Source organism: Pantherophis guttatus, chromosome 1 (genome assembly GCF_059756535.1).
Source record: "Pantherophis guttatus breed Tessera chromosome 1, ASM5975653v1, whole genome shotgun sequence".
Lineage (NCBI taxonomy): Eukaryota > Metazoa > Chordata > Lepidosauria > Squamata > Colubridae > Pantherophis > Pantherophis guttatus.
Genome location: NC_142063.1, coordinates 209,515,972 through 209,537,277, shown reverse-complemented (window position 1 = coordinate 209,537,277; position 21,306 = coordinate 209,515,972). Strand labels below are relative to the sequence as shown.

Here is a 21,306-nt window from a genome sequence, read left to right as displayed (position 1 = left end):
AAAGTATTTTTGAATTACAGAACAAGGATTATAAATGGGTTATTTCCAGTCAAAGCCTCAACTGCTAAGCTCAAACATGTTCCGATAACTTGGTCATCTCTTGCTCATCACCCATGATTCAGCTACAGTAGTGCTGGCTGTTCTCGGAATCACAGACAAGGTGGAATGGCCAGATTCATTTGCTGTCTTGTTGAGTAAAGCTTAACTGAAATCAAGAAAAACAAGGCTCCTCCAGACCATTATAACTATAGTAACAACAAACCAGGGCACTTTCCAGGTAAAACTGATCTCCAATGTTTAAAACATCCCAGCAGAGGTACATTAGCATCATATTGCCTCCTCCTCCTCCTCCTCCTCCTCCTCCTCATTCCACCTCCTCCTTATTCCACCCAACTACAAATGACTCAGGGTGGTTCAGGGATAAACAACATTAAAAGGAATAAACCATACAAGAATAAACAAGAATACAAGATGATAAACCAGAGAGGCGCAAAAACCCACACAACTTAAAGTTATCCTCACCAAAGGTCCAAGCAAGAACTAGTTCTTCAACGCTCTTTGAAAAACCAGCAGGATGTGGACCATTGGGATCTTATGAAAAACCTTATGAGAGAAGGCTGGCATTATGACAGACAAGGAGTGCTTCCAGGGCCCCAACAAATGTGTTGTTTAAGCGAGGGCATCTAGTGTGGGTCAAACCCATGCCTGATTGAATCAGCTGGGCAGATATGATGGGGGTAATCACCATCCTGAATCACACTCAGAAGCAAACTGGCAACTCATAGGCAGGAGTCTTACATGGTTATGAGGCATGCTCATCACTGCCTGCCCTGCTGCATTCTGTACCAGAGTGGTCTTCCAGGGCAGTCCCGATACAGTGTATTGCGGCAGTCAAGCCATGATTTATTTATCTAGGAATAAAAGTATTTTTGCCTCTTATCCAATAAGTAGTTTTAAAATGCAAAAAGTTATTTTACATTCACTGAGAAGAAGACAATTGAAACAGGTAAGTTTTATTTTTCTAACTGTTAGGTCCAAAACCAAGAATAACATGCAATTTTTCCAGGATCAGCTTCTCTATTGATTTCATACCTTTTGTCAGACTAAGGACTCTACTCCACTATCTGCATATACTCTAAACCAGGGGTGAAATCCAGCAGGTTCTGACAGGTTCTGGAGAACCGGTAGTAGAAACTTTGAGCAGTTTGGAGAACAGGTAGCGGAAACTTTGAGTAGTTCGGAGAACTGGCAAATACCACCTCTGTCTGGCTCCAGAGTGGGGTGGGAATGGGGATTTTGCAGTATCCTTCCCCTGGAGTGGGATGGCAATGGAGATTTTGCAGTATCCTTCCACTGCCATGCCCACCAAGCCACACCCACGAAGCCATTCCCACAGAACTGGTAGTAAAAAAATTTGGATTTCACCACTGCTCTAAACTATTAGGGAGGGGCTGTCTTCACCCTTCCTCTCATTGGTAACATACAGACTGAGTTGCTTCTTACTCCTCTGGAATACACCCCTCTCTCCTGGAAATTCACCTCCTTTCTATATTCCATTACACTGACCTTCCTAGGGTAGTAGAGAAATGTCTAAAATTCAGGGTCAACCTCCAATTAAGTCAATCCATTACTTTTGTGGACTTCCTCAAGAATATTTTAATCATTTAAATACTGCGGCAATTACTTGTTCTTCTAGTTGACCCAAATCTGCATCTTATGTAATTTAATTTCTGACAGCATGCAAAGTTGTTCATAATAGTGACAATCAATTAGACAAGAGGTATACTGAATCTCCACTTTGTGGAGAAGTAATATTTTGCTTGGTATTCCTAGAACTCTCTGCATCTAGACAGGTTAAATCCATGACCCTTCTTTGAGCTTAGAACAAACATGGAGCTACTTCACAATTGCCTTCCATTAGATACCTGTGAGGAGATATAACCCTAATGTAATAAACTTCATCCACCTAATATTCTGCATTATATAATCTGGCAGAATTATTACGTTTACCTATCCCAATTAGTATCTATATTCTCTATAATTCCTGATACCTTTCTTAAACTGTTGTAGGAAGTTAGCACCCACCCCTTTCCTGGAAGAGTGAAATATTTTAGAAAATATGAAAAAGGCAGAAATATGAGAAGCATATTTTACAGACAAAGCAGCTCCCACCTTCCTGCCCCCCACCCTTTGTCAATGGGCCATTAAGGCCTGGGCCAGTCTACTCTACATAACAAAGATCTGCCTCCTTCAGGCAGAGCCATAGTAGGAATTGCCAAAGATGGGATTAGCCCTCTACACAATAGCAACAGAAACTCACCACATGTGACCTGGGAAGCACATGTGACTATCAGCCAGCAAGGCCCCCACCCCCTGGGGGTTTGACAACCAATCAGGATACTCTTTCGGGGCCCCAAGAAATGCAGAGCCAGAGAGAGCATAAAAACCCGAGGATTTACTGTATCTGCCCTTTTCTGTTCAGGAACTCAAGCCATGTGATCTTGTCCACCATTAAACCATCTTTCCAAGCAGTCTCCATGTTTCCAGTGTCTGTTTTCCCCACTTGGAGCAGAACCTAGAAGGATGTTTCTTCCAACACTGTCTTCCTTTTTATTAAATGCCCACTTTCAACCAGAAAAAGTCTTCCAACAAGTTTTCCCCCCAAGTCAAATATAAACTATTGTTATTGTTGTCTAAGAATTACTTGAGCTACTTTTAAAAACTGTTTTTATATAAACAGCAATTCCTTATGTTAAAACGAATTTCAATGTCCTTATTTCAGAGGCAATTAAGAGTGTATAGTATTAAGGTCAATCACAAAAGAAGGAAGATGCAAATTTCAAATTTGTTCAGGTACTTCAAAATTCAAGATGCATGTGATAGTTTTAAGTTCTTGGCCTACAAAAATGATAAATCGCAACAGTGTAATACTTAAGTGACGGTTAGTGAACAAATCCACTTAACCGTATTTTCTAAATGGCCAATTCAAAACCTGTAACACAGCAGTCAACTATGTATTCTGAGAAAAAAGCTTAGTGTACATGACAAGTTTGAGCAATCACACTTTACAATCAATTTAACTCAGGGCAATACACAACTGCTGATGTGGAAGTTTCCTGCTGTGAAAGAAAATGAAGTCATTATTTCCCCCTCCTCACCAAAATGGGGGGGGGAGTGTAACAGCACAGTCAAAAACAACTTACAATATGACTACAATATGACTTACAATAAGATAAAATATTCCAAAATAAAATGTCTAGGCCGCAAACAAATTTTCAATAATATTTTGTTTGTCCTCAATTGTTATTCTCTCTCTTCTTTTCAAAATGGCACATTAAACAGAAACAAAAGATGTCCATCAGAAAATATGGGTCAACCAGTCTTTCTGCTTTTCTCTTACTGATCTTAATTTGCTGTAGGAATATTGTAGTATTAACTCCCATTGCAAATGGATGTTTTCAGGATGGAGCCTGGATATCCTAGCAATCAGAATGTTGATCGTCCATCTCTAGTTCATTCAACATCTGATGATGTACGAGACATAGAATTTTAAGTTTGTCTTGACATTCTCTTTACTCTGCAGATGAATAAACACTTCTTATATATAGAAGATATAATGTACTTAAGCGTTCTCCCTTAACCATTCTGAATATCTTCAAATGAAAATGGGATCACTTAAGAATGCACAATAAATATCTACCTTAATTATTTTTTTGTATTAAGGAAAAGTTGTTTTTTTAACACTTGCTGATCTTTTATGGCTCAGAAGCCAAGGATGGGCCTGCTTAGTATTTGAATGGCAGTCTTCCAAAAATATTTGGCTTGTAGACTATATAGAGAAGTTTAAGACATCATCTTGGAAGAAAGCAGTGACAAACCATACTACAGAATCACCATGTTTGACCTCAAGGAGACTGAACATTTAAGTTTGGCTTCAATTGATTGTGATGAAGGTTTTTCTCTACTCAGACAGCAACTCCTATAGGATGGGATTACAGATATGTTAATGTAAAAATTAGCAACTCTCAATTCTAAATGAGAATTCTTTGAAATTCACATGGGATCACAGGATGTAGATATCTTGGCAGATACCAACATAAAAATGTGTTAAAAACAACAAAGTGTTTCTTTGATTCTGTGTTAATGTGAAGTGTAGAATGGTTTCCATTCAAGCCCTCCAGCTGTGTACTCACCAACAGCGCGCAATCAAACTTATCAGCAACACAATAAAAACATATTAGTGGTCAATATTATTGTGCTGCTGGGCTAAACAACCTTGGCAGTCATCTTATTTCTGAACTCAGTTAAAATTTCAGGATAAAACTTTTCCAGTTTTTTTTTTTAAAGGAAGGAACCCTAGTTTTTATATATTCTTATATTCTTCTTCCCTTCTACTTTCACCATAGAATAATTCAAATAGCACAGCTAGTAGAAAATTAAATTTCAGATATACCTGATGTGTGACTGGAACTGACAGCCATGCAGTTAATCTCTTGTCAGGATAATTAATAACATTTCCTGGAAATTAGCTCTCCACTCTGAGAGAATCAGGACAGGTTGCCCCCTATGACTAAGACGTACAAGCTGGCAGGCAACGTAATCTTTGTAAGTCTTAACATAATTTCATGTAAGAATGAAATTGGAGAACTACTAAATTATGATACTTCATCATATGGTTATAGAAATAGAAATAGAAATAGAATCATAGGGCTGGAAGGGGCCTTGGGGGCCTTATAGTCCAACCTCCTGCCCAAGACAGGAATTCTTATTCCATCATAGATAAATGGTTGTCCAGTCTTTTCTTTAAAAAATCTGCAGCGATGGAACAGTTACAACTCTGTGTTCTTCCAAGAACTAAAGGCTACTCAGAATTATTAATCCACTGTTGATTGATCATCAAATAAGCAGCAGAAAAATTATTCTGAAGTTCAGGAAAATACCTGGACAAGCAAACTGAATATTTATTGTTATAAATAGCAGCTTTTTTAAAAAAATCAAGAAGCCTAAGACTGAAGAAATGCTGTAATAATTGGATTTATCCTGGCCTATCACCATAATAAAATCTGAATCAAATGCAGTATGCATGGTTCTCTTATAAGCAGCATTATGCTGAAAGTTAATGATTACATTATGAAATAAAAACTGTAAAAGGTATGTTTAAAACTCTATAGATTATCATTAAAAAAACCTGAAGACAAACCTCAGTGAAATAGATCCTGTATTTTAGGAACTCCTAAAATTAATTGTGCAGACTTTAACTGTGACATTTCTGGTCAAAACCTCAGCACCTCATCTTCTCAAGATAGACAATGTTTTGATCTTATATAGAGGGGGAGGGGAATCACAAATGGCACCACAGTTCCTTCTTTTCCTTTTATGGACAAAAAGCAGAAGAAAAGCAATTCAGTTCAGTAAAATGCTCATTTCAGGCATTCACTTAAAAAAAATGTGCAAGTTGTAATGCAAATCTCCCTTTCTCCCTTAATGAAAATGGACACACCCTGAATGAATAAACAAACAAACTTTTGTCTTCTCAAATATTTGGGGAGTTAGATGTTGCTCCTATAATGTATAGAATAAATGCATTCTATACATTAGTTTCCATGATGGTTTAAGTGTGCTCATGGTTTTATCAGTAGTATTTGACTCATTTTTAAAACAGATTAAACTGAACAGAAGAGTAGCAAAAATGCACATATGCATTAGTTGCTATTTACAGTTTTTACAGATGTCCTACAGTACAAGGTCTCCCTCTATCAACATGCTAAATGCTGTCTTTGAGTTTTAAAAAAAGTATCTTAACACAAATAGGGAAAAAAAGGCTGAAAAGCTAATTAAAAACCCATTATTAGTCAGCTTGTGCAAGTATCAGGAATATTATACAGGCAATTTCCTCAGTGGCTTGAAAGATTTTGTTATGCCCTGGTTAGATGTCCTAATTTAGATCATATGCAATTGAATGTGACAGTATTCATATGGCACCAGAGAGGGCTTTTCCTCTAGAGAAGAAAATATTTTTCTAATTATTTTACTTGATTAAAAAAAAAAGAAAGAACTACACTGATCTAATTCTGCTGATTGCTGGCTGCCAGCAGTTTGGCAGTTTGAGTCTCACTGCCTCAAGGTTAACTCAGCCGTCCACCATTCCGAGGTCGGTAAAATGAGAACCTAGATTGTTGGGGGCAACATGCTGACTCTGTAAAATTGCTTAGAGATGGCTGTAAAGCACTGTGAAGTGGTATATAAGTCTAAGTGTTATAGCTATCCGAGTTAAAAGTTTATGGTGAAACAGCAGGCCATCACACAGGCACTTGGAGAAGAAACAAGACCCAAAAAGCTTGATAACAAATAAAGAAGGAAAAATTGTGCACTGCAACTAACTCATATCTTTAATCTCTGAATCAAACCAGCACTATTGTGGCTGGACGAACTAGTTCTACATAAAACAGATGATGCGGAAGAAGTTCAAAATCTTATAGAAGTTTTCATTAATCCAGTACTGTCAGATATATCAAAATATAAGAGAATTAAAACATCCATCACCCTCCAACTAGCTTGGCAGAAATGAATAACATAGTACGGCACATCTGGAGGACAATAGATTGGAAACGACTTCTATATGAACTTTAGGTTAAAAAAATGTAGCGTTTTCATACCATGTTGAAAAATTTACATACTATTGAATTGTATTTTTTACTTTTCGCAGATCAAAGAAGAAATAATTGTGTTCTAGATGCTTATGAGAGAGACAGTGACACAATTAAAGTCCTTTGGTCCAGGCTGGCTACTTTTGAGGAATCATAACCTTCTAAATGACTGCAGAAAGCAATTCAGTGATACTCTAGCCAAAAACTGTCCCCTTTGAGTCACATTTTAATTGTGTACATGGGAATGGAGGTTTCTCAGGGATGAAGTGCTCCTTCCTCACTCTTAAACCCCAAATTTCCCACTACTAAAAGTCAACCATCTTGTCACTGAACTTTGCCACAATTTCAGAGTGTTTGTGGTCCACAAATAGGGTAGTTGGGAAGATCACATATGGTTTATGAGCTGCCCATCGGTCAGTTTCACAGCGTGCACAGATTCAAATGAGGGTTTCTAAACCAAACTCAACACTTTAGTTCTCCAGTTTGCTTTGGACGTTGATGAGATAGAAAAACAAAAATATGTGGCTCCTGAAAAGAGGTCAGTTTAGTGGGTCACTAATGTGCAAATTTAGTCCAAGTGCTATAACATACTGTCATCAACTAGACACAGCATTGTTGTATATTTAGATTGAAATTATAAACAAATGCAAAACTATTAGCTTCAGGTTGATATTCATTCATTCAATTTCTATAGCCACCCATTTTAGTCAATGATTCTGGGCAGCTTACAATTCAAAAATTTTATTTATTTATATTTTACATTCCTAAATTGCCCATCTCTCTCAAAGAGATGTTGCAATACTAAAAATACTAAAAACATTTTAAAACGGTAAAAACACTAAAAACATCCAAATATACATAGGAGCAAGATATTGGCCAGTTAGCAATATAGCCAGGAAATGGGGCCCTTGACATATTCAGCACCCCAGATCGCTGAAAGCCTTATGGGCTGGGGCCATTCTAATTGCCAAAGATAAATTACATATTCAATATTAAATACGTACATACAACAGATACATATGTATACAGAAAAAGGAATTGAAATATCCAAGTTTGGAACATCAAAAGACCAAAATTTTAAGAAAGAAATATAAAATGCACTTATAACTGAAGACTAAAGTTAATTCATCAGACAATCTTGTTCTATGTATTATGGACTCCTCAAGAAAGATTTTTAAAAAAGATGGATATCAATTTTTTTGCGTTAGCATTATAATTTGAGATTTCTCTGACTCATATTATTTGGTCAGGTTTCTTTATGGCTCTTTTTTGTTTTCAAGTCATTACATCTGTTAACATAACCCTGAGAAAACCCACAGTAGTTAGTAAATGAGATGCTGAATTATACTCCAAAATATGCAATTTTATGAAGAACTGGCTGTATTGAGTCTGAGAGTCAGCAAAGAGAATTACCCTACATAAGTCGAAATGAATCAACATTTCACATATTAAAGAACGGATTCAAAATATGTGTTCCCTCTTGAACTTTAACATTTCTTAATATTCTTAATATTATAAAAACAAGATGATGAAACAGGATGTTTCTATGTGGCCTAGTTTAATAAAATAATAATAGAAGCAAACTAATTATATATTAATATTATAAGAACCAGTTGGATGTAGTTGTTAAGGCACCAGAAGAGAGATATTGAATTTTAGTCCTGTCTTAAGCACAAGGCCAGCTTGGTGACTTTGAACCAATCACTCTCTCTTAGCCTTGGGAAAAAGGCAATAGCAATCCACATCCAAAATGTTGCTAAAAAACTCCAGGGACTCATTATCAGGTATAATTTTCCCTCTGATTGTATTACTACTATTGTTTTTATCTTTATGGACTTTTACAATAATTATGTATTTCTGTGCATAAAATGAATAACTACAGGTAGGCGTATAAACACAGAGAGTAAGTTCTGTTCGATTCAGTTAGCTGTGAGATAGTTTTCAAACACCCATCATTGTCATTCCACAACTAATCAGAGCAATTTGATCTATGATTGTCTTCACTTTTGCTGCCTTGAAATTTTAAGAACAAAGAGCAAAGGTGGTAGAAGCTCAGGAACCAGCAGGAAGGGTAAGGCAAGACTCCTTGTGTGAAGAAACATCTTAAAAATAATACAAATAAATAAACCAAAACATCATCCCTCAGCAACAACAAGCTGATCTAGAAATAAACCAGCTCAGGTTTCCAAAGCTACCGACACCATGAGAACACAGAAGTTTGGAGTTGCTTTTGATGTGGTACAGAATCTGTCTGTAGAAGTAGCTTCAGTACTGGATAAAGATGCAGATGAGGTACTTATAGTTACCCAAAACAAATCTTAAACAACCTAAGCTTGCTAATGTATGAAAAAAATAAGAAACCGTTCATTTAACTGCTATTTTGTATTTGTCTGAATTATGCTATATAATTTAGAAATCTTATTTTATGTAATTTTCTAAGTCTACTATAAGTTTTCACCCCATCTGGAATTGTCTACTAACTTTAATGAAATTGTACTTCCCATGACTGGCATAATGCCATAACAACATTTTTCAGATTTTCTTCTTGTTATTACTTGCTGTTTCAGACAGAATGGCCATTCTCACATTCAGACTCTCTGATATTCCTTGCACCCTTCTCAAATTCTCTCAATCAAATCAATCAAGCTTATATTCTTTGCCACGTGTGAATGGGTTTACACTTAAACCATATTCAAAGCAGATCTTTTTCAATGCCTTTACTAATTATCATTTTCAACATAATCATTTTTTCTGTACTCTTTTGTCTCAATCCTAGTCATATATTTATGTCATTTAGCAGAATAATTTTCCCAGATATTATTCAGTCAAACCCTTGTAAAATATATCCCCAGTCATTTCTAGTTATTTCATAATCAGCCTTCGTTGAAATGTGGTGCAGTGGTTAGAATGCAGTATTGCAGGCTAACTCTATCCACAGCTTAGAGTTCGATCCTGACAAGCTCAAGATTGACTCAGGCTTCCATCTTTCCGAGGTCAGTAAAATGAGGGCCCAGATTATTGGGGGCAATATGCAGATGTTGTAAACTGCTTAGAGAGGTCTGTCAAGCACTATGAAGCGGTATATAAGTCTAATTGCTATTGTTATTGATTTCAAACACACCATTACAGCCTAGGTTACTCCAGTTCATTTGCTGATGTATATTTCAGGTCTATTATTCATAATTAAAATTACATTTCCACTTCTAGGCATGCATTCATCAATTATATCCCACAAAATCAGATCATCTTTCTTCAATTTCATTACATATTTCCCCTTTTTCTTAGTTTCACAGGCACCAAGAAATCATTTTTCTTTCTTTCTTTCGTTTTTTGTCATATAGTAATTCATAATCATTAAACTGATTAATCATTAAATTGTTCTTACATTCTGAATTGCAAACATCTATAGCTGCAGTCACCATGAGATAGGCCATAGAGATTGACCTTCACCCACACCACACAACATTGTGGTGCAACTGCAACTTTCACCTAATGCTTTTTAATAAGATAAATAAAATAGAGACTAGATGCAAGAATCATATAGGCCCATGATGGTGAACCTATGGCACGCGTGCCACAGGTGGCACACGGAGCCATATCTGTGGGCACGCAAGCCGTTGCCCTAGCTCAGCTCCAGTATGCATTCCCCTCCCAGGAGTCTCCACGCGGCCCGTTTTGGATGCCAGGTAAGTACAGGGCTTGCGCAGAGGCTCTGGGAGGGTGTTTTCGGCCTCCGGAGGGCCTCCAGGAGGCAGGGGAGGATATTTTTGCCCTTCCCAGGCTCCAAGAAAGCCTCTGGAGCTTGGGGAAGGCGAAAAACGGGGCTTCTGGGCCCACCACTAACCTTTTTGCCATCGCGTGTCAAAAGTGTGGGGAGTGTGGGGGTTGCGCGTGCATGTGTGGGGTGGGGTGGGGTGCGGGGGGCATTGAATTATGGGTGTGGGCATGCCCACGCATGACCCCCTCGCACTCTCCCCACTTTTGGCACGCGACAGCAAAAAGGTTAGCCATCACTGATATAGGCTATGATAAAACCATTTAAAAATTTTAAAAAGTAACAAAAATAATACAAAGGTTAATGCAGTTTTATTATTTCAGTAATTCTTATAAAATGTAAAAAAAGAGTCACTAGCAGCATAGAACAAAGTCACAGAACTAATGCATTAATTAAAAGCATTCCAAAATTAAAGCATAAATCAATGAGACAGAGCATTATACATTCCTCAAGACAGAATGTTTCAACAGAATCACACAAAGGTTAATCTGTTAGCGTACTGAAGTTTTGCTGGAAATTGAACAATAAAGAGAAAGTTAATCCAACCTACCCATTAGATAAATAAATAAAAGAGAGATAACATGGAAAACATAAACTGTTAGAAGGCATTTCCAGGGACAGGACTAGCAGCTATCACAGATTCCTAATCAACATACCCAAAACTCAATTAAGGTAAAGGTAAAGATTTCCCCTTTCCAGGGGGGGTCTGATCCTAGGAGGCCGTGCTCATCTGTTTCTCTTAACAAATCTTAACTCTGACAGTCAGCCTTCCACACAAGTTTCACTTCTTCAATTCCTTTCATACATGCATGAATGCTGGAAAGTATTCCTTTTTCGCAACAAAAACCACAACTGTAATGCCAAAAAGCACATACTCTAAAGAATTTCAGAAAAATGAATGTCCTTAGAAATTAAGACAACACTAATACAATACAGATAGTCCTCGATTTACAACAGTTCATTTAATGACCATTCGAAGTTGCAAGAAGTGACTTATGACCATTTTTCATACTTATGACTATTGCAGCATCCCCATGGTCATGTGATTAAAATTCAGATGCTTGGCAACTGATTCGTATTTATGACGATTGCAGTATCCTGGGGTCATGTGATCACTTTTTGTGACCTTCTGACAAGCAAAGTCAATGGGGAAGCCAGATTTAAATGCATTGTAAGCCGCCCTGAGTCTTCGGAGAAAGGTGGCATATAAATTGAACTAATAATAATAATAATAATAATAATAATAATAATAATAATAATAATAATAAATTCACTTAACAACTATGTTACTAACTTAACAACTACAGCGATTTACTTAACTGTGGCAAGAAAGATCATAAAATGAGGCAAAATTGACTTAACAAATGTCTTGCTTAGCAACAGAAATTTTGAGCTCAATTGAGGTCATAAATCGAGGACTGTCTTTATTGCTATTGGGGATTATGGGTAGCAAAGAATCTGAGAGAGATTCTAACAGGGCTCAAGAATGAGAAAAAATCTAAGTGCTCAGAAAAGAACTTTCAAAATAAGAAACAAAATGTTATTATGTCAGGAGAGGAAGCAGCTCTCTGGCTCTTCAACAGGAACATAATGATCTATGAAAGATTTACACTATAAAATGACGCACTATTAGGATTTATAGTGTAGAATGAAGAGCGTTTTAGAGGGTGCCAAAAATAACTAGGAGTTTGAACAAAAGAAGTTAGTAAGGAAAATCAGGGAGTCATTCAACAGATCTATGCCGATAAAGATTCCTATTATGTATATTTAAATTCTAACAAAATTCTGGATTTGGGATTAAATAGAAGCATCAGTGTCCTTGCTTACTGTATGTCACTGATGCTGCATTCTGGGGTATTCCACTACAACCTCTCTCTCTATTGCAACAGTGGAAAGCATCATGGTTCATTCCTTTCAAGAATCAAGAGATCATCTACAGCTATAATTGGTAACAGTTGTAAAACACATTTTTAAAGAATACAAAACTGATATAAGCCCTTTGTAGTAAGCTACAAAATGACTGTTGAAAACATAAAGATTCTTCTTGCCCTGGCAGAGCAATTCCGACCATCTCCATTCAAAAATAACTGCTAATTCCTTATAGGTAGTCCTCACTTAACCACCATTCATTCAGTGACTATTCAAAATTACAACAGCGTTGAGCAAATAGTACTGTCAGAATAATTTGGGCTTCCAAGTTGAGCCGGGACTGTGCAAGAATAAATAAAAATGAGATCCAGACAGCTGCGAGGAAAGAAGAAATATTTATTTCTAAAAGCAAAATAATTTGCATTTAGGGGCAGGCTGCAGAAAAATGGGGTACAGCAGCAGATTTTTATAGGGGGAGATTGTCTGGGGTGTTATGTTCTGATTCTAGAGTGACACTTGAGGGATGTGTGTGTGTAGGTATGTTTATTCTTGTGAACATGCAGTTCCTCTAGGCCAGGAGTCCACAACCCCCCGGTCCATTGACTAGCACCAGGGCACAGCATGCTATAAATCGGGCCGTGCAAACAAGCGAAGCCCCATCCACAGGATGCAGGCAGCACACAAAACCATGCCCTCTCTGGGCCGCAGAAAAACCTCTCTCTATGGAGCCAGTCCCTGGTGTCCAAAAGGTTGGGGGCCGCTGCTCTAGGAGGCCTAATTTAATTAACTCTGTGTTTACAGACCTTATCCACTGATATGTGGATTAGGTCTGGGTTAATTATTTGAGAAAGTTTGCTAATTTTAGTTGATTAACTTAGTTTCAGCTTGACTGTTCATTATCTAGTGGAGACATACTAATTCTCATTCTCATTGTGAATTCTGTTAATGTTTTAAGGGGAAGGTGGAAACAATATAAATAATAAAATATATTTGGATATAAAACTTCTCACAGTACTTACAAGCAACCTTCAAAGTTACAGCTGTTTCAGCAGCAGCAGCTTCTAGGTCAAGTGATCAAAATTTGGATGCTTGGCAAACATCTTGCTTTTATGACCACAGCATGTGCTTCAACTTCCCAACTAACTATAATCTTCCCGTCTCTACCTGTTTGGATGCTTTGCACTCTGCCACCTACCCCTGCTTCCCCGGATGAACTCTGCCCAAAGGCCTTGCAAAGAGCCAGCGGCTGCCTGTCAGCAGGTGGGGGGGACAGCAAAGGTAGGCTGCGGAATGGGGGGAGGGTAAGATGGACACAGCAAAAGCCTCACAAAGAGCCAGTAGCTGCCTCGGCCAGGCCTGCCTCTTCACCAGTGGAAGATGGTGAAGGTCAACTGGGATGGTAGGGGGCAGCAAAGATCGGTGGTAGAGATGAGGTGAGATATTGTAGGGGGGAGGATAATAAGTGAAGTTGAAGCAGTGATGAGAGTAGCAGGACAGAATCATGAGGTCTCTGCCTAACAATAAAGCAACCTTACCTAATGACTGCAACCGGAACTACTAGAACTGACTTCACTAAGTAGTGTGGTCACGTGATGCTTTGCCTAAAAACTGCTTTGCTGAACTGCAGAAATCTAGGTCCCAATGAGGGTCATTAAACAAGTCTAATAACTACTTACTAATAACTAACTACCTAATAACTACTAATAACTACTACCTGTATTTGAAAATTATTTGAAGCCACAGTACTGGATCAACAGCTTCATCGCACAGCGTATAATACAATTATGTCAAATTCCATTAATTATAGCTGTAATTCAAACTTAATGTTTACACACATTAAATAATATAATAAAATTGTACCCTTATCTGAGGAAACGTTAGAGGAGTGGACTTCAGCTCCCAGAATTTTCAAGGACAACCATGCTGACTGGGAAATTAAGGTCACACACCTAAAGGCAGAAAACATTAAATCCACATTATTGCTTTAATTGTTTACTGTTTTAATAATAGTACAGAATTTTTCTAAACTAAACTAATAAAATCATGAATAAAATATCTCAAAAATCTCTTCTACAGTGGAAATATTCTTTCTGTTTGCCTCAGAAGTAGACAAACTGATGTTTTCCAAATATTTTGGATGTTAAGTTGAATCAAGCCCAATCAGCCAGTCCCACACAAAGGGTTATGGAAACAGTGGCCTAAAACATCTAGAAAGCACTAAGTCGCATATCCTTGGTTACTGTTAATTTACAACAGGGCAGTACAAATCCTTCCAAAGAAACTGTGTACAAAGCACCTCTCTTTGACTCAATAAAGGACCTATATGTTTGTCCAGGCTTCGTGATGATGTCAAACACTCTTTCTAGCTGTATTTGCATGAATGTGCACACACAGCCACTTTGCTTCGCATGCAGGTGCATGGAGAGTCAGCTGGGAGCAGCTTACAAAAATAGCTGCACTGGCGTGGAAAAAAAAACATGACTGTTTCATTTGTTGAAAGAGGGTAGCTTCAAACATGTTCCTGCATGTTGCAGGCTTCTATTTCAAAGGATCTGCAGTCTTATTTTATAAAATGGCTTTTAAAAGGACCCAGCGAAAACAAACAAAGGCAATTTGTCTTTTCTTATGGGTACTCCGAGCACTTGATGATGTTTAAACTTAAAAGTTATGTGCTGCTTGATTTCCAGCTTGTCAATGTAATTTCCGCACTACATCACAAATGTGACTGCATAATATATCATGTAAGAATCGGAGATTCTGTTCATTGCATATTCATTCCTATACATCTATTGGGATAATTTACCATTTTTACCATTGTAAGATAGTTAATACTTTTTCTTTATTAAGCTCACTCTACAACCCCAAACAATGAATGCTACTAGTAGACCGCATAGAGCCGTGATGGCGAACCTATGGCACGCGTGCCACAGGTGGCACACGGAGTCATATCTGTGGGCATGTGAGCCATTGCCCTAGCTCAGCTCCAGCACGCATGTACGTGTCGGCCAGCTGATTTTTGGTTGGCCCTGCCCACGCTGCCCCTCCCCTCCCAGGAGTCTCCACACAGCCCGTTTTGGATGCCAGGTAAGTACAGGGCTCGCTTGGAGGCTCTGGTAGAGTGTTTTTGCCCTCTGGAGGGTCTCTGGAGGGGTGGGGGGAGCCGTTTTCACCCTCCCCAGGCTCCAAGAAAGCCTCTGGAGCCTGGGGAGGGCGAAAAACGGGCCTACCAGGCCCACCGGTAACCTTTTTGCCGTCACGTGCCAAAAGCGGGGGAGCATGGGGGGGTCGCACACGCATGCACAGGGGGCAGGGCACGGGGGCATTGAATTATGGGTGTGGGCACGCACACGCATGACCCTCCGCGCTTCCCCCACTTTTGACACGTGACAGCAAAAAGGTTAGCCATCACTGTCATAGAGGTACCTATATGAATCCTGACTGAGTTGGTGGCTTTGTGTACATATTATACTAAGCCATGTGAATTGTTATGGGCTTACACAATGTGTGAACTCACTACTATAGTTTTAATAGTATATACAGACCAGGTCACTATGGCTCGTTTAGCAAACCATGTAAAAAAATAGTTCTCAATTGTGCAGTCCAAACACAAGTGAAATCGAACAGCTAGTTCTCCAAATCTCAGGCAGCTATTGTAAAGACACATACCTAGAAATAAACAAGATCGTACTCAAGAGGATTTGTTTTTGAGTACCCAACATTGTGCAATTAGTTTTAGTTATTACACTACATCAGATTAAGTATTATTTATTTGTTTTTCATCCCATTTTATTATTGTTTATAAATAACTGAAGGCAGAGAATGTACCTTTCTCTTCCTCCTTCTATTTTTCCCACAAGAACAACCCTGTGAGATGTTTTAGAAAAGATGATTTTTTTGTAATGGAATGTGGAAATGATATTGGGAAAACAGTCAGACAAGAGAGGCAAGAGCTCCCAGTGTTTAAAAACAGTTGGAGAAAAAAACTTAAGAAGGACCCATCCTCCCAATGGATCAAGTAGTTAAAGGTGGCAATGGAAAACATTGCACTTTCAGACTTACAACATTTATTTATTTATTTATTTATTTATTTTTATTTTATTTGTCAAACATGTATTAGATAACAGATACAAGTATAAACATGATTATGAATACAGGATATGGATATGAATAAATGGGGATAGTAGGACAGGGATGATAGGCACGTTGGTGCGCTTATGCACGCCCCTTACAGACCTCTTAGGAATGGGGTGAGGTCATCAGTAGACAGTCTAAGGTTAAAGTTATGGGGGTTTGGGGGAAGTAATCCTAGAGTCAGGTAGTGCATTCCAAGCATTGACCACTCTATTTTCTGCTATTGAGTTTGGAGCGGTTTGTCTTAAGTTTGTATCTATTGTGTGCTCGTATATTATTGCGATTGAAGCTGAAGTAGTCATTGATAGGTAGGATATTGTAATGGATAATTTTGTGCACTATGCTTAGGTCAGACCGAAGGCGACGTAGTTCTAAATTGTCTAAGCCCAAAATTTCAAGCCTGGTAGCGTAAGGTATTCTGTTGTGAGCAGAGGAGTGGAGTACCGTTCTCGTGAAATACCTCTGGACTCACTCAATTGTATTAATGTCTGATATACAGTGTGGGTTCCAGGCAGATGAGCTGTATTCGAGAATTGGTCTAGCAAAGGTTTTGTATGCCCTAGTTTGCAGTACAATATTACCGGAGAAGAAGCTTTGCAAGATTAGGTTAACAACTCTTACTACCTTTTTGGCAATGCTGTTACAGTGAGCTCTGGCACATAGATTCTGTTAAATTTAGATTTAATTTTAAAAAATTTAAATTTAGATTTAAATTCTGTTAAAGTAGCTTTACAATAAAGTAGCTCATCTAGTCATATTTTTTGTCTAATTTACCTGGGAGGGCTAATATCAGTCTTGTCAATTACTCTCTTCCAAACAGAAGAATTTCAAGAATGGCCTCTGATCCTCAAGGAATCCTGTTAAACACTGGGCATCTGGCAGCTGTGTTCTTACAATACCAACAGCAAATAGATGCCCAGGTGACAACTTACAGAATGCCATAATACAACTAACATAGCGACTGGGGCAAAATATGTCTCAATCAGCAGCAGTGCAACAGACAGCAACTCAATGCTTCTGTGTTTCCATGACAGCTTGCCAGACACATTTGGGCAGGGGACCAGGATCAATTCCGGACATTCATCTCTCAGAATGAAATATTTATGGTCAGCAGACTGGATGGAGTGACTTTTGTGCTGAGCCTGCTGAAGGAAGCAACAATTAAGTGGGCAATAGTGTTCACTAAGGGGAATGATCCAGTGCTGGACAATTTAATGCATAAACTCAAATGGATGCCATACAGAGATCCCATACAGAGAATCATAGTTGTCAAGATTTTGGAATTGTAGCTAGTCAAGATTTTGGAATCATAGCTAGTCAAGATTTTGGAAGCTCAAGAACGGACAGAGGACATTAAGACAGGGGTGAAATCCAAATTTTTTCCCTACCGGTTCTGTGGGCGTGGCTTAGTGGGCGTGGCAGGGGAAGGATATTGCAAAATTTCCATTCCCACCCCACTCTGGGACCAGCCAGGGGTGGTATTTGCCGGTTCTCCAAACTACTCAAAATTTCCGTTACCGATTCTCCAGAACCTGTTAGAACCTGCTGGATTTCACCCCTGCATTAAGGGAATATCTTTCAGTAGGTTGGAATGACCTAATTGCTCTAATTGACCAGTTCATGGAAAGGCTAGCTGATGACCCAAAAGAGGAGCTGGTGAGGCAAGGTACCCCAAATACCCTGGAAGGGCTCAATCAATGTAGTACAGGTGGCCCTCAACTTATGACTACAATTGAGCCCAAAATTTGTGCTGCTAAATTGAGACAGTTGTTAAGTGAATTTTGCCCCATTTTACAACCTTTCTTGCCACAGCTGTTAAGTGAATCACTGCAGTTGTTAAGTTAGTAACATGGTTGTAAGTGAATCTGGCTTCCCCATTGATTTAGCTTGTCAGGAGGTCGCAAGTTGATCACATGACCCAGGACACTGCAACCATCATAAATATGAACCAGTTGCCAAGTGTTGGATCATGTGACTATGGGAATGCTGCAACAGTTGTAAGTATGAAAAATGGTCATAAGTCACTTTTCTCAGTGCCGCTGTAACTTTGAACAGTCATTAAATAAACTGTTGTAAATTCAGGACTACCTGTATAATTATAGCTTCTCAACTGGAGTTGAGGGAAGAGGGAAACGGGAAGAAGAAATGAACCTACATCCTGTCTACCCCTCCCAACGACCTCCTTGGAATCTGACATAGGAGAACCCGTGCAAATTGGAGCAGCCAGGAGATCCCTGACATTGAGAGAGAAGCCAAGAAGAAGAGACCAAGGACACTGTGGAGCCCCTGGACCCATAGCCAAGTCATGCCTGGTAAAAGCACCAACGATGGTCACAAGTTGCTCAACTTGTTGATGGAGCACGAAGTCAGCAAATGCTCAGCTTATGCCCAGACAGTGCCTCAGGGAAACTTTGTCACCTTCCCCAATTCCCCCAGCCCCAAGCTCCAAAGCATCCACCATTTGAGGACATCTCAGGCAGCTGAGAACAAACTAGCATCTTTAATTGTTTCTGTTATTGTTACTTTCAATTTCCAGGCATAAGGTGGAGCTTTCTTCTCTAGGGCTAACTACAGATTTCAAAGATATGGAGTACAGAATAGAAACTAAACTTGCCAGTTCAAACCCTAGAATGTCCTATGACTGTTGTAACTATTGATGGGCAGCCAGTAAGGCAGGACCGATCCTACATCACACAGTGCCTTTACAACTGACATTCAAAGATAACACAGAACGCATATCATTTTATGTAACTCCCTCCTTACAAGTACCTTATAATCTTGGGAATAGACTGGATTCAGCCGTATGGCCCAGTTATAAGCTGGGAGCAAGGGACACTCTCATTTCCCTGACTTAAGTACCAACAACATTGTTTACTAGCAGTGAAAGCTGACCCTGCCCCCACACACAAACACTTGCAGGATAAGGGAGGAATCAGTGCTGCCAGAAAAGTATGCATCCCCATCCGCCCCTGTCCCCCGCAGATGATTGTACTATCAATTTGAAGCCTGGAGTCCAAATCCCAGTGAAGAAACAGTACCCCGTGTCTACTCCGGAGTTAGCCACCCTCAAGAAATATCTGGATGCCAATCTCAAAATGGGATTCAACCACCCTTCACCAGCATTGCAGCTCACATTCGTCCCCCCTGAATCTGAAGGAGCTAAAAACAAGGAGCCAATCTGAAGCAGTCAATCTGAAGCAGGATGGATAAAAATTAATGATTAAAAAAAAAAATCAAAGAAATTGGATTTTTATTTTTATCAAATTTATTTTAATAAAATGCTTTTGGAGTAAAAATCTACCTAAAGCAGGGGTGAAATTCTCCTGGTTCGGACCAGCTCGGGCGAGTAGGTAGCGATGGCAGTTTGGAGAACTGGTAGCAAAAATCCTTGCCCCCGCCCCCCCATGCCCAGCTGAGCCGCGCAATCATCAGAGACTTTTTTTCTTTTAAATGGCTCTGATGATCCAAGCTCTGATGATCCCAGCTGAGTTGCCTGATCGGCAGAGGGTTTTTTAAAACCCAGCTGGGATCGTTAGAGCCTTTTGAAAGCATTTTTTTAAACATGGTTTTACATGTAAAAAATGGTTTTAAAAGAAAAAAAAAAAAATTGGCCACGCCCACCGTCACATTACACCCCCCCCCCCCCACCAAGCCACACACACAGAACCGGTAGTAACAAATTTTAGACTTCACCACTGACCTAAAGGTAGTTTTTTATTTAAGATACATTAATAATTTAGTTTCTTCAGCATGAAATGGAGCTGAGTTATGTAGCATGAGGCTTTATATTCTGCAATATTGGGACTGTCGGTGAGTCAACAGCAGGTCAGAGGAGGAGCCACTGTGGGACAGAGATGACAGTTGCTCTTTAAAAATTATGATTTAAATCGAGCTGATTTAAGTCAAACCTTTTTACTAGTGTTTTAAATCGTGATTTAAATCAAATCCACCCCGATCTGAAGGGAAAGAAGGGACCTCAAGTGCATATAGTTCATGACTAGAAAAAACTGAAGAAAGTAACAATTAGAAACCTTTACCTGTTCCTGCTTACCTCAGACTTACTAAATCAGCTACATCTTGGAGACAAGTGCAGTTCTATTCCAAGCAGAGAAGGAGGGAGGGGGGATTTATTTCCATGTGCATTTTAATTGAGAGCAGTCAACCCACAGAAAGGAATTATTACATTTTCAATAAAGAGATGCTGGCAATAAAATAAGTCCCTTTTTAGACCAGGGGTGTCAAACTCTTGGCCTGCAAGCCGGATGCATCACACGCTGGCCCCGCCCATCCCCAGTTTAGTGAAGGGGGGAAAAGTTGTGATGCATCTCGTGACAACGTGACATCGTGAGTTTGATACCCGTGATTTAGACCTACAAATTTAGAGGTGCTGCAAAACACCAAAACTCTCATGCTCCAACAGATCAGGTGAATACAATTTTTCTTTCACTTTGACTTTGACATCTCACACGTCCCAGGCTCTCAGAAGAACCTTCCAAACACCCTCACATACAAGCTGAAGTATCAGGTTCCTCAATCATCCCCACCCCCAGCTGCAACCAACAAATTTGACTTCCACCACAAGGCAGATCTACACAAAAGGCTGGAAGAAGGCAAGTTATTCATCTCTGATTGGATTAAAGCAAAGCAGCAGGATCCACACACCAGGGCCTGGACGGATGAACTCAAGAAAGACCAACAAAATACTGGTTCGCCTTTCCCAATGGCGGGAGGGCAGCTATTGCACAATGGATGTTTATATGTGCCTCTTCCCCTGAGGGAGGAAGTACTAGAGCTGTGCCACGACAACAAGACAGCCGGACACAGGGAGATATTCAGAACCCAACAAAGAGCCCTCAGAGAATTTAGGTGGCCCTGCATCCAAGG

General features: G+C 39.2%; 1 protein-coding gene across 6 annotated transcripts in view; it reads right to left on the bottom strand.

Annotated features, from left to right (window-relative positions):
- CYRIA (CYFIP related Rac1 interactor A) overlaps positions 1–21,306 on the bottom strand; it is a 70,796-nt gene that overhangs the window by 38,374 nt on the left and 11,116 nt on the right. For 3 of the 6 annotated variants that reach the window (XM_034432138.3, XM_034432136.3, XM_034432132.3), the window contains exon 2: positions 14,152–14,240. The exons of the other annotated variants lie outside the window; for them this stretch is intronic. The gene's annotated coding sequence lies outside the window, so the exon portion shown is untranslated. The remainder of the gene's footprint in view (positions 1–14,151; positions 14,241–21,306) is intronic. 6 annotated transcript variants of the gene reach the window in all.